The sequence below is a fragment of the Xenopus tropicalis genome, chromosome 2 (assembly GCF_000004195.4).
Source record: "Xenopus tropicalis strain Nigerian chromosome 2, UCB_Xtro_10.0, whole genome shotgun sequence".
Lineage (NCBI taxonomy): Eukaryota > Metazoa > Chordata > Amphibia > Anura > Pipidae > Xenopus > Xenopus tropicalis.
In genome coordinates this window covers 135,826,136-135,838,959 of record NC_030678.2, presented here as the reverse complement: position 1 = coordinate 135,838,959, position 12,824 = coordinate 135,826,136, and the positions used below count along the sequence as shown (strand labels likewise).

At 40.7% G+C, this 12,824-nt stretch overlaps 1 long non-coding RNA gene across 1 annotated transcript; it reads right to left on the bottom strand.

The window, feature by feature from the left end:
• Positions 1-446: 446 nt before the first annotated feature.
• On the bottom strand, positions 447-1,398 carry LOC116408705. The gene is made up of 2 exons (XR_004221169.1): positions 1,031-1,398; positions 447-671 (listed from the first exon to the last, which is right to left on the bottom strand). It is a non-coding gene; the product is annotated as an uncharacterized LOC116408705 (long non-coding RNA).
• Positions 1,399-12,824: the final 11,426 nt, after the last annotated feature.

Genomic DNA, 12,824 nt, shown 5'->3' with positions numbered 1-12,824 from the left:
TGTAAGCGCCTACATTGTTCACCTCGGACAGACTGTAGGAGCAGTACCAGCATTGTGTCACTTTATGTACTGCCTGCCCTATGCTGTCTGTGTCTGCCATACCCTGCCTGTGTGTGCCATACTTGTAGATTGTAAGCTCTTTTGGGCAGGGCTCTCTTCACCTCTTGTATCGGTTATTGATTGCTTTATATGTTACTCTGTATGTCCAATATATGAAACCCATGTATTGTATGTTGGCACTTTATAAATAAATAAAATAATAATAATACTCTGCCTGCCCTACCCTGCATGTCTGTGCCATACTCTGCCTGCCCTATGCTGCCTGTGTGTGCCATACTCTGCCTTCCCTATGCTGCCCGTGTGTGCCATACTCTGTTTGCCCTATGCAGTATGGCATGTTAGTGCAGTGGTTCTAGATTAGGCTGACCAGAAGAAATAGAAATAAGCAAGTGTGATGTACTTTAATGGTAATCTTAAATCTGTGGCTCAAAAATATGAAAACAGAAAAAATAAATACAATGATCTATAACAATGCTGATGCAATACATTATTTATTAGTATTTATATTTGGTTATAGATTTTTTCCAAAGTTTTGGTTTTCTTTTTTTCTATTATCATTGGTTGATTTGCAGTCGTTTGCCTCTAGGACATTCTGGCATGTTCTGGTCCTTCTGCAATTGTAATGAACAAGTAGCCAGGAGGGAAGTGTAATATAAAGGAAAAGTAAATTACAATTTAGATGAAGGATTGGGGTAAAGTGGACTGCATGGAGAATTAAATGCAATAATAAAGCACTAGAAAACTATTAACATACTAAACTACAGAGAGAGTGGGTCACAGAACTTGGGGTGGTTAGCATGTAGGAAGACAGATGCTATGTATCTAACAGCTTTCATGGATATAGCAGTGGGAAAGGCAGCTAAAAAAGGAGAATGAAAGCAAATGGAGATGGGGCAGGCAGTTAGAGGATTCCCACCCCTAATGCAGTGGATTCTGCCCCCCATGCACCTGAGCTACTGCACACACTGACCTGGGGATTCCTTCTGATGGCTGAATGGTGCTGCTTGGGTGGCAGCTGATCTCCTGCAAGGATTAGCCCTTTCCCAGCCTGTGTGAGCACGATCTTTCCCAGATCTTTCCCTCCTCTCTCCTTCTAAGCTCTAGGGCCGGTCTTTCTCCCACTTTCTTTTATGAATTAATATTTCTCCTTCTCCCACAGCCTTCACATCTAGCCTTCGGTTCTTTTTTTTCCTGTTGTCCATGTAAAACACCCTCTACCCCGGATCCAGAAAATAACTAGTAATTCACAGGCAAGTCTTAAAGGCACAGGCTCTTATTAGACTGGCTCCTGCTGTGAAACACAGAGACCTTTGCATCCAAACACTGACTCACTCATCACAGCTATTGCAAAGTACACACACTGCAGGCAGTTTAAATAGAAACTTTTTCCATGTTCACAAGATAAATAAAGCAACCCAATGCAAATTGAAACCAGGAGCTGTGGGAGATAAAAATAGTTGGTGGGATTTTCCCTTTTTTTCCACAAACATTTGCTTCTTAAAGAAGTGGCAACCCTGTAGTCAGAAAGGAGTTAAAACATTTCTAGTGCATGAACAAATATTCATGTTGTGCCAGCAGCATGATATACTGCCATATAAAAATAAGATTGGCAATGCCAAGTGACAGTTAAGCTAAGGCTAATGTCACTTGTCTGCTGGCACTCACCTCCCCCCTCCAGCTGCTCATTGAATTTTGGGGCATAATAGTGCTTAAAACTGCACTTTGACCCATTCCTATTGAAATTAATAGGAAGTGCGGAGAACAGTCCAGGTAGGTAGAGAAACTCTTCATGTGACACTAGCCTTCCATAACTTGCTGGGGGGTAGTACTGAACATGCTAAATATTTGTGTGCACTTTTGAGGTCCTCAATGGAAAAGACCAATTCACTGTTTGGGTTGAACTAGATGAGGTTGAGGCCCTACATCAAGCTAAAATGGAGGATGGGGGTCAGAGGTACCACAATGGTCAGCCAGTTCCTTGGATGAAGATTCAGAGAGACTGCCCCCCAAAAGTAAACATTTAAAGGTCCATCTTGTATAGTCAAATGAAGCTCTTAATCCTTTTTTCTGCACCGAAAAAAAAGGATCACCTTTAGGCCTCTCCTATTCATCTTCCAGTCTCTCAAATCTTAAATTTTAGTATGTTACTATGTTACAGAAAGTCCTTTTCCATTGATCTTAATTTTTTTTTATAGACTAGGAATTTTTGTCTTCCTTTTCTACCTCTTTCCAGCATTTAAATCGGGGATCGATGGGCTTTCGTTTTGTGGAAGGATCAAGGGGGAGGTAGTGCCACTACAACTCACTTATGCTGTGTGCAAAATAAGAGAAATAAAGGACGCCAGAAGGTTCTTGCAGCAAACACAAACTGGGTTTATTGTCCAAGACAAATGTTCCACAGAATTATGCAGTAATACTCACAATGTATAGAGCAATGGATTGGCAGGTCAAATGTAGAGCAAGCAATGTAAAGATGCACCACTGTGGAGTTTAGTTAAAGCTATAGGAATTGTTAACCCTATAGGTCCCTACAAATGTTTTAATCCAGGCCCTCTCCTAATTATATTCCAGCCATACCTCCCAACTGTTCCGATTTTCGCGGGACAGTCCCGCAGCAGTTCCGGTTTCTTTGTGAAAAGTCCCTCATTTCCCTTTGATCTCCTGCACTGAACGCTAAAAGAGATACAATGTTTCTCAAACTTAATTTAAAAAGTAGCTTTTGGCATAGATCCCGGAAAAGTTAACAAGCTACTACTGCACTTAGATACAGTTGTAACTAATAAGCTAAACAGGTCTCTTGGGGGAAGTTTACCTTTTTTTTTTAAAAAAAAATTCTGGCAGAGAGCCCAGAAAAGTTAACAAGCTACTACTGCACTTAGATACAATTGTAACTAATAAGCTAAACAGGTCTCTTGGGGGAATTTCACCTTTTTTATTTATTTTTTTAGAAAAACTGTAATAACACATAAAACAAGACCTTAAAACCCCCAGAAATGTGTTCAAACTTTAAATATCCTGCCAAATATTGTAAAATGGGAGTGGTATTTAGGGGGTGTATTAACAAAAATGTATGTGGTCAAAAATGCGCAAAATATTTCTTTTTGTCCCTCTTTACATTTTTCAAATGTTGGGAGGTATGCAGTGCCTCAATGCCTCATTGCTTTGGTGAATTGGACCGTAGCAACCAGTTAGTTGTAGAAATTCCAAACTGGTGAATAAAAGACTAATAACTTTTAAAACCACACACAAAATAATGCAGATTATCTCAGAATATTACTATCTACATTATACTAAAAGTTCATTTAAAGGGGATCTACCCAAATAATGAAAGTGTATCAAACTAATTAAAATATAATGTACTGTTGCCCTTCACTGGTAAGGATAAAGACTCATGCGACGATTAGTCACAGCAATTTATACATTACCCTATGGTGGGAAAGTCACAGTGATTAGTCGCCACAACCACCTTTTTTTTTATAATTTTTATTTTTTCAGATTTTTGGTACATACATAAGCATTGTTTATTACAGGTATAGTTGCATCAGTAGTTATATAATATAAAATCACATTTTCGTTCATGTATATCCCATTTTTGCACAATCTTATAGTTTTTACTTATTTTTCTCAGTTCCCACAATATTATTACATTTGTTAAACATTAGAAACTGTATTAAGATTTCTTATCATTTACTGTTTGGATTAGTATTAGTAAAACCGTAACTATATAACTAAAACATGGAGATACAGTGTACCGAAAAAATTATTCCTTCTGTCTGTTGTTACTGCTAGTGCCTTACTCATATTGTAAGGAGGTGGGTGGGTAGTGTATCATGATATCTGTATTTTATCCAGGGTTCCCAGACTATCTGAAACGTTTTAAGTCTATCTATTGCTATGCTTGAGAGTTTTTCGTTAATAAAAATCCAGTCAACCTTGTTTTTAAACTGAGTGAAATTTATAGATAGGGATTTCCATGATTTTGCTATTGTTTGTCTTGCAGCAAGAAACATATGGTTCAAAAGTTTTTTTTTTGTTCTTAGGAACTTTGGCTGAGGGTAGTCCCATTAACGCTTCATACGGGTTTTTACGTAAGTTCAAGTGCAATACAGAGAAAATTAGGTTATAAACTCTCGCCCAATACCTGACCACTTTGGGGCAATGCCACCATATATGGCCCATCATACCCGGGGTTGGGCAACCTCTAAAGCAGTGGTCATTTGTGCTGTGGTATATTCTTGCTATCCTAACTGGGGTTAGATACCATCTAAATAGCACCTTATATCCAGCTTTGGATATAACTGTGTTTGATGAGCTGTGCTTGAGATTTTCCCATAATTGGGGCCATTGTGCTTCTGTAAGACTCACTCCCAAGTCGTTATCCCATTGTTTAATATAGGAGATATCCGTAAGGTTTTTAGGTTATATCAGAATGAGATAGAGAAGAGATATGGTTTTTGGTGGGGAAGCATTATTAGAGCACCATCTCTCAAAAAATGTCGGTGGGGCCTGGTCTGAGCGATTCGGTCCCCAGCACTTCTGTGCCCAGTGAAGTAGCTGCAGTGTTCTGTAATGTTCTGTCCACAACCGCCTTTTTTAAAAGTATGTCTTTGCCCTAAAGGTGGCCACATGTGGCGATTTTCGATCTTTAGCAAGAAAGATCGTTCCCACCCTCCACAGATGTTCAGGGCTGAATAGTCAGATAAGGAGGTAGAAAAAATAGAAATTCTACCTCCTTCTGCCAATTCAGCCCTGAAGGTAGATTTTGTTCAGGCGCTTTCAATGGCCCCCAATCAAAATCTTTTAACCCCTCCGATTGGCAAGTCGATCGATATCATCGGTGAGTGTATGGCCAGCTTAAGTTGTGTGCTTGCTTCAGAAAGACATTGTGTAGACATTTGGGTTGCTATTCAAACTGAAATAGGGTTAAATGGCACAGGTTACTATATTGTACAGATCTTGGGCCCGATTCACTAAAGTGCGATAAAACGTGCGCTATTTTTAGCGTGCGCAAAAAATTTTACCGCGTCTTAATTTTGGCGACTTTTCGCACGATTCACTATAAGCATACTCGCGCTATTTTACGCGTGGTATTTCATGCGATAGCTTTGTCGCGATAAATAGCGTGCGCTATTTATCGCATGCGCTAATTGTCGCGACATTACGCACGCGACAATCGGCAGCATAAAAATAGCGACATTTTGCCCTGGGAGAGCACAGAGTGCTAAAGAGGTGCTGTATAAAAGTTTATTTGCCAAAACCCCCCCAAAAAAACTATATAAATCTAAGTAAGAAAAAAAAAAGAAGTGCTAGAGATAATAAAATGGGGGGGGGGGGCATTTAAGAATATTTAGCCAAATACTTAGGGGTCTGTTTGCTAAAGTGGCTTAAATTAAGTTAGAGATTTTAGACACAGAATAAATGGCAAATATGTTATGTTTAATTTGTTCATAAATGACTTAGGGGAGGGTATTATGAGTAATGTATCAGTGTTTGCAGATGACACAAAACTCTGCAGACCAGTCAATTCTATCCAGGATGTGACATCCCTGCAGCAGGATCTTGACCAACTGGCAATCTGGGCAGCTAAGTGGCAGATGAGATTTAATGTGGATAAATGTAAGGTCATGCACCTGGGATGTAAAAATATGCAAGCCCCGTATACCCTTAATGGGACTGCACTAGGCAAATCCCTAATGGAGAAGGACCTTGGAGTCCTTGTAGATAATAAACTTGGCTGTAGCAAGCAATGCCAGGCAGCAGCTGCAAGGGCAAACAAGGTTTTGAGCTGTATTAAAAGGGGTATAGATTCACGGGAGGAGGGGGTTATTCTTCCCCTTTACAGAGCGCTGGTAAGGCCCCATCTAGAATATGCTGTTCAGTTTTGGTCTCCAGTGCTCAAACGGGACATTATTGAGTTAGAGAGGGTCCAGAGAAGGGCAACTAAGCTGGTAAAGGGTATGGAAAGTCTCAGTTATGAAGAAAGACTGAGAGTTGGGTCTGTTTACACTGGAGAAGAGGCGGTTAAGAGGTGACATGATAACTATGTATAAATATATAAGGGGATCATATAATAACCTTTCTAATGTTTTATTTACCAGTAGGTCCTTCCAACGGACACGAGGGCACCCACTCCGTTTAGAAGAAGGGAGGTTCCATTTAAACATTCGGAAAGGTTTTTTTACTGTGAGAGCTGTGAAGTTGTGGAATTCCCTCCCCGAATCAGTCGTGCTGGCTGATACATTATATAACTTTAAGAAGGGGCTGGATGGATTCTTAGCAAGTGAGGGAATACAGGGTTATGGGAGATAGCTCTTAGTACTAGTTGATCCAGGGACTGGTCCGATTGCCATCTTGGAGTCAGGAAGGAATTTTTTCCCCTCTGTGGCAAATTAGAGAGGCTTCAGATGGGGTTTTTTGCCTTCCTCTGGATCAACTAGTAGTTAGGCAGGTTATATATAGGCATTATGGTTGAACTTGATGGACGTATGTCTTTTTTCAACCCAACTTACTATGTTACTATGTTACTTTATTAAACGGGGACAAATATAATATTGCAATTATTCTGGCAACAAAACATTGGATTGGCAGTTATCCCACTCGCCAGAAAATACGCTACGTACTAATTAACGCAAGTTTTACTATTCAGCAAAATGGGCTACAGACAAAATTGTTGGCAGAATATTTGCAAACATTTAACCCATATAGCATATTGATGCTGTTACTGATAAATGTAAGAGTGTAGGAGAAACTACATGAAAGTATAGAATACCATATCAATGAAGGAAAAATAATGAGACATTACTCTGTTCAAAAGTATAAAAATATAAAATTTTACTATTAAAAGAAAAAAGGGGGGTAAAAAAACTTAGGGCTTGCTGCCCTTGAGTTCTCGCATGTCCCTCTGGAGTTGATCCACCTCCCCCCGGAGCTGGGCCAGCTCGGCCTTCATGTTGGCCAGGTCCTCCTGCATGGATGGTCCCGCAGGAGAACCTGGTGCCCAGCGCTTTGCCTGGGGGGAGTCCGGGGCCTGGGGGGAGAACTCAAGGGCCTGGGGGGAAACTGGGGGGAAACTGTGGGAGGAAAGAAGAGGGGGGTGTCTGGGGCCTCGGGGGACCCTGGGGCCTCGGGGGCATATTCGGCCTCGGGGGCCTCTTCAGCCTCTTGGGCTGATGGTCCTGGGGCCTCTGGGGCCAGTTCCTGGGCCTCTGGGGCCGGAGGTTGGGCCGCGGGGGCCGGTAGAGCCTGCTGGGCCGGTAGAGCCTGGGGTTGGGCCTGGGGAGGAGGCGCCAGCTGAAGTTCTGTGAAATAGTATTGCAAGATGTTATTTTGTGTAATATATTATATATATATATACATTCATAAACCATCATAAATAACGGGGACCCTCACAACAACATTTTCTGGCCCCCCCATCTCCCACGCCCCCAATGGCCCCTCCCCCTGTGAACCCTCACATCAATACAAAGGACACACAGACATTGTTAGCCATGGCCCCCTAAAACATTCGTGGCCCTTCCCCAAATGACTCACACTATGGGCCGCTCCCTGCTGCTTCCCCCCTGCTTTAAAATTATTTATGCATATGTATTTGAAAATAGATGTGTATATATATATATATATATATATATATATATACAATAGGAAGTGCTGGGAAGCTGCACACCATAAGGAACAATAATACCTGGGTGCCTGTGGCAAAACAAAATCTAGACAGGCATGGGGTGACAGCACACACAGGATTTTCACAAGGAGTCACAAAGATGTGAAATAATATTCAGAGGTTTATTGTGAGCAACGTTTCAGTTCCTCACTGGCATTATGGTTGAACGTGATGGACGTATGTCTTTTTTCAACCCAACTTACTATGTTACTATGTTACTTTCATCATCCCTGACATTTCTTACATTTGTACCTTTAGTTCAAATTACTTGCTAAATCTTTAAAAAGCATAATAAAGTACAATAATTACCTTCTGCAATTTCAGCGACCAGTTCTGGGCTCCTGCGCTTCAGGTCAGACCACAGACGCTGGAGCTGGCGGGGGTCCACATCAAGGGAAAACCCGGCGAGCAAACCCTCTCTTAGCTCGCCCAGGATTGCCCTCTTCCTCTCATGGACCCCTAAGTCCCCCAGCGGCGGGTCATCATATCCTGCACGCAGGAGCACGCTGATGATATAGCGCCTCTCCCCTGGTAGCAGATCAGAAACCCCAGGCATGGTCCTTTCAGTTTGGTGGCTGCAGGCTCAATGACACAAAATGGCCCCAAGTCGCACATGTCACGAGATTACAAAATCGCCACAAAATGTCCGCAAGTCGCGAGATTACAAAATCGCGAAACTATACATAGTAATGTATTTTGCGCGACAAAATATTCACCGCTATAGTACTGTATATTTTGGCGACAACATATTCACCGCTATAGTACTGTATATTAGTAGCGAAATTCCATACATGCCAAGACTTTAGTAAAATTGAGTAAAAAGACACATACTTGAACAAATAACACTGTAAGTCCATATTTAATTGCAAAAAACTCATTTACTGTACTTTTCTATAATTTTTCGTCTGCCTGTAGTAGGTGTTAATTTTGAGTAAAATTGAGTAAAAAGACACATACTTGAATAAATAACACTGTAAGTCCATATTTTATTGCAAAAAACTCATTTACTGTACTTTTCTATAATTTTTCGCCTGCCTCTAGTAGGTATTAATTTTCGCATAGCCGAATGCGATATTTAGCGCGCCAAAGTTATAGTGAATCATGCGATCGTATTCTTTTCAGCGCGAGAAATACTGCATGCGAAAATGGCGACTTATCACACGCGGTAATGCTGTAGTGAATCGCGCGCTAATTGTCGCGCCTTATTTAACGCAAAAAAGCGTGCAATAATTTTTATCGCACTTTAGTGAATCGGGCCCCTTATCTGTTATCTTCTGTGTAACCTGTGTCTTTTGTCTTTTTTACAGCTTAAATGGAAACTGAATGTGTACAACGTGCAGTCAAAAACCTTTTTTTCTTCTGACAGCTTCTGCATAAGGGGTTTATCCACTATGTAGAAATATGTCTCGTCCCCTCTCAAAAGCCTCCCTAACTGGCTGCTCCCTGCCCTTGCTGAACCAATAGTTGTGCTGGGATAAAAATCCCACCCTATTACAACTCTCTTATCCTCAGCAGTCTTCCCACACTTTGGTCATGTTCATGACCCAACACTGATTCAGTATTCTGCTTAAGATCAGGAAACATCACCTTTTTGGATGTACCTTACTAATAATGTTTGAGAAATGTCAATACCATAGAAAATTAACTGATGTCTATGGACTGGGGAACTCCCAGATCACAGAAGGAGTCATATTTGGCAGGGGGAAGTGTTTTTTCCGTTCAAAAACTAGCAGTTAGCTATTGCTCCAGAACAATTGCCATTTATGCAGGGACACCTCCAACTGGAGAAGCCTCTTTTGACAGCAGGGTTGGCAGCACAGAGGGTAATTACCCTCAATGCTGCCAACCCTGCTGTCAAAGGAAATTAAAAAACACAATGTTTCTTTTCATTTTTTAACTGCACATGAATAATGCTTTTGTTTTTATACTCACTCCCCATGTGAGATTTGGCTATGATTGTGGACAGCCTAATTGTGCTGACCTATGTTATGCTCTGGCGGTCTACATGGGTTTCTTCTACGTGCTTTAGTTCACCCAATACTACAAAAATGGGTATGCAAGTTAACTGGCTCCTGAAGAAACTGACCAGACATTGTGACAGGGACCCCAGAATGTAAACCCCTGCTGCATATCATGCACATTGTCTGCAGGCCTATAAACAAGAGGTGAGGAGCAGTACTAGTTTAACCCATATGCTTAGAAAGGAGACACAGACCAACAATATTTATTTTTATATTTTATATTTTGAGTTTAACCCAATGTGATATTCATACTGGCCATTTGGGATTAAGTGAAGGTTGTCTGTAGGGCATGTTAGTAGCGATGTGTGGGCCAGCACGAATCCACCTGGCCTGTGGGCAAAACACATCTTTCATGGGTCACAGGCAGGTGGTAGGTTGTCCACTTATATATACTTGAGCCTGCCTGCCCCTATCATGGTGTTAGAGATGGGTTGTTAGAGGGCGGGTTAGGGTTAGATGAGGGTTATGGTCGACCCACACATTATAAGTCTACTAAATAATAAATAAACCCAACAGGATTGTTCTGCTACCAATATCGATTTATGTATAGTTTATGCAAGTATAAGGTACTATCTATACTTTAATGGGCAGTGGGAAGTAGGATGAGTTGTGCGTAAAGCTGCAGTGGTTAGTATCAAGAAAAAGGCCCAAGCATGTAAAAATGTGGTTGGCTGGTGCAGGTGTAGGCCTACATAATTAGATCATCATAGGTCTTTGGTGTAGGTGGCCGGCATAGTTCTGAATCTTAGATGCATAACCTTATATTTAATCAACATGTTTGATTAGACACCTAGGGGCTGATTTACTAACCCACGAATCCGACCCGAATTGGAAAAGTTCCGACTTGAAAACGAACATTTTGCGACTTTTTCGTATGTTTTGCGATTTTTTCGGATTCTGTACGAATTTTTCGGATCCAATACGATTTTTGCGTAAAAACGCGAGTTTTTCGTATCCATTACGAAAGTTGCGTAAAAAGTTGCGCATTTTTCGTAGCGTTAAAACTTACGCGAAAAGTTGCGCATTTTTCGTAGCGTTAAAACTTAACGCAAAACATACGAAAAAATCGCAAAGTACCGATCATTACGAAAAAAACGCAATCGGACTCCATTCGACCCGTTCGTGGGTAAGTAAATCAGCCCCCTAGTTTCCCAGCTTTTTGACATTCACTTGTACATCTTGGTTGGGATATTTATAAGTGATGCATCAAATCTAGTATTGGGAAAAGTTCCTAGTAACTTTTACTACAATTTGGATTTAGCTGAATCCTAAGTTGTTTTGACAAGCAGACATTCAGAAAAATAAGTAATGAGAGGTCTGTCAGCAAAGGTTTACAACCTCCCTGCTGTTCACACCCATGCCACCGTTTTTTTTCTCTCACACAGCTATCCACCCATAACCCTAAGCTCATGCATGTTGGATTCAGAACTACTCTACGCCTCTCCATGCCCTAGGCAAATAACCTGTAAATTGGCCTTCTGCACCCTATACTCAAACTATTTGTTGTAGTACTCACACTTTTTGTAAATGATATGTCCATCCCTATATATATATATATATATATATATATATCCATCCCTTTCTGTGCTCTGCACTGATGATTCTGACTCTTGAAACAACATAGAGGCCAGCTGATTATCAGAAGTATGCAAGGCATTGTGGGAACACCAATCTTCGCAGTAGGAGAGCTGTTTCCTGCTCCAGTAAATTAGTAAACTGCTTCGAATTGTATTTTTTTTTCTTATTGTTCATCTTTTTGGGTTAACCCTACCAGACAATCATTGTTAGATTATGATTTTAATGGTAAGTAAAATCTCATGAATTGAGCCTGTCTAGTAGAAAATCATCCAAATTTGGACAACGTATGTGGTATAGAGAAACGCCATTAGATATGATAAACCACAACAAAATACAGTGTCCCCGATTACCTCCCTGTCAGTGCCTGACCTGGTAATCTGGCTATACATAAAATCGAATACATCGACCAGCTATATAATAACATAATAACCAATCTTTAGCTGTTGTGGCACCAGAATATAATCTCCCCAGGACTATGTGGTTTTTCATCTTCAGTTAAGACAAACTGCTAATAGCCAGTTTCCGACCCCCACCCCTTTGCTCTTCTCACTTTCTGAACTTGAATGTGCTTTAAGGGCACCAAACACAAAAGGACTAGTGTCTCATATCTATTCCAAACTCAATAGACAAAGAAGCAATCCTTTATGAGAACTGCCATACAAAATGGAGAATGTAGACTTCACCCATTCACATTTACCCCCTGTAATTGGTAGCAATTATATCCTTATACAATACCATATGATACATAGAACTCTGGTGGTCTTAAACCAGACAATTTATACTTTAAAAGTGGAGTGGGACTAAGTCACATTCTTGCATGTATTTTGGATCTGCCCTATTATAACTCCATTTTGGCCCAAGTGGAGACTAGTCACCCTCACCTTAGTCACCTTAAATCTCAGCTACCGCTGGCAAGAATGCCTTCAAGTGGGAAGGCATATGTATCACTTTGTTTTCTGTCACACAAAGTTTTCTCTTGCAGGATAAAACTTCAAGATTAACTGTGGTCGGCTAATCTCCCAGTGGGCTTCTGGTATAGAACTTCAATTTTCCAAATGTCACACCCCACAGGCATGCCCGTAAGGCTTAGTAGAAAGCATTAATTCCGGACAGGTATCAGCATATTCTTAAGGCTACTATTTTTCTATGCTAAAGCTCTGGATAATTTTGATAAATGAGGCCCTCCTCCACTCTACAAGCATATCTACTTGAGCAGAGGATGCGCAGACAGTCAGAAAAGTCATATCCCAAACTGTCTAAAATATCACAATATGCTTAAGACATGCTTTATGTTTGGATGCAACTGTATTTACCCCAATGTGTCTACTTCCTTTATTCAACTCTGCTCCTCTCCTTTTTTATCTCCCACTATACTGTATACTATATGATTGATCCCTTAGAATGTTAAATATATTTATAGCAGGTACAATTGTTTGATAAAGACTTTTATTATTATTTACTATTATTTTTTTATTTCTGGGTGACATGTCCACAGTGCAGTAAAA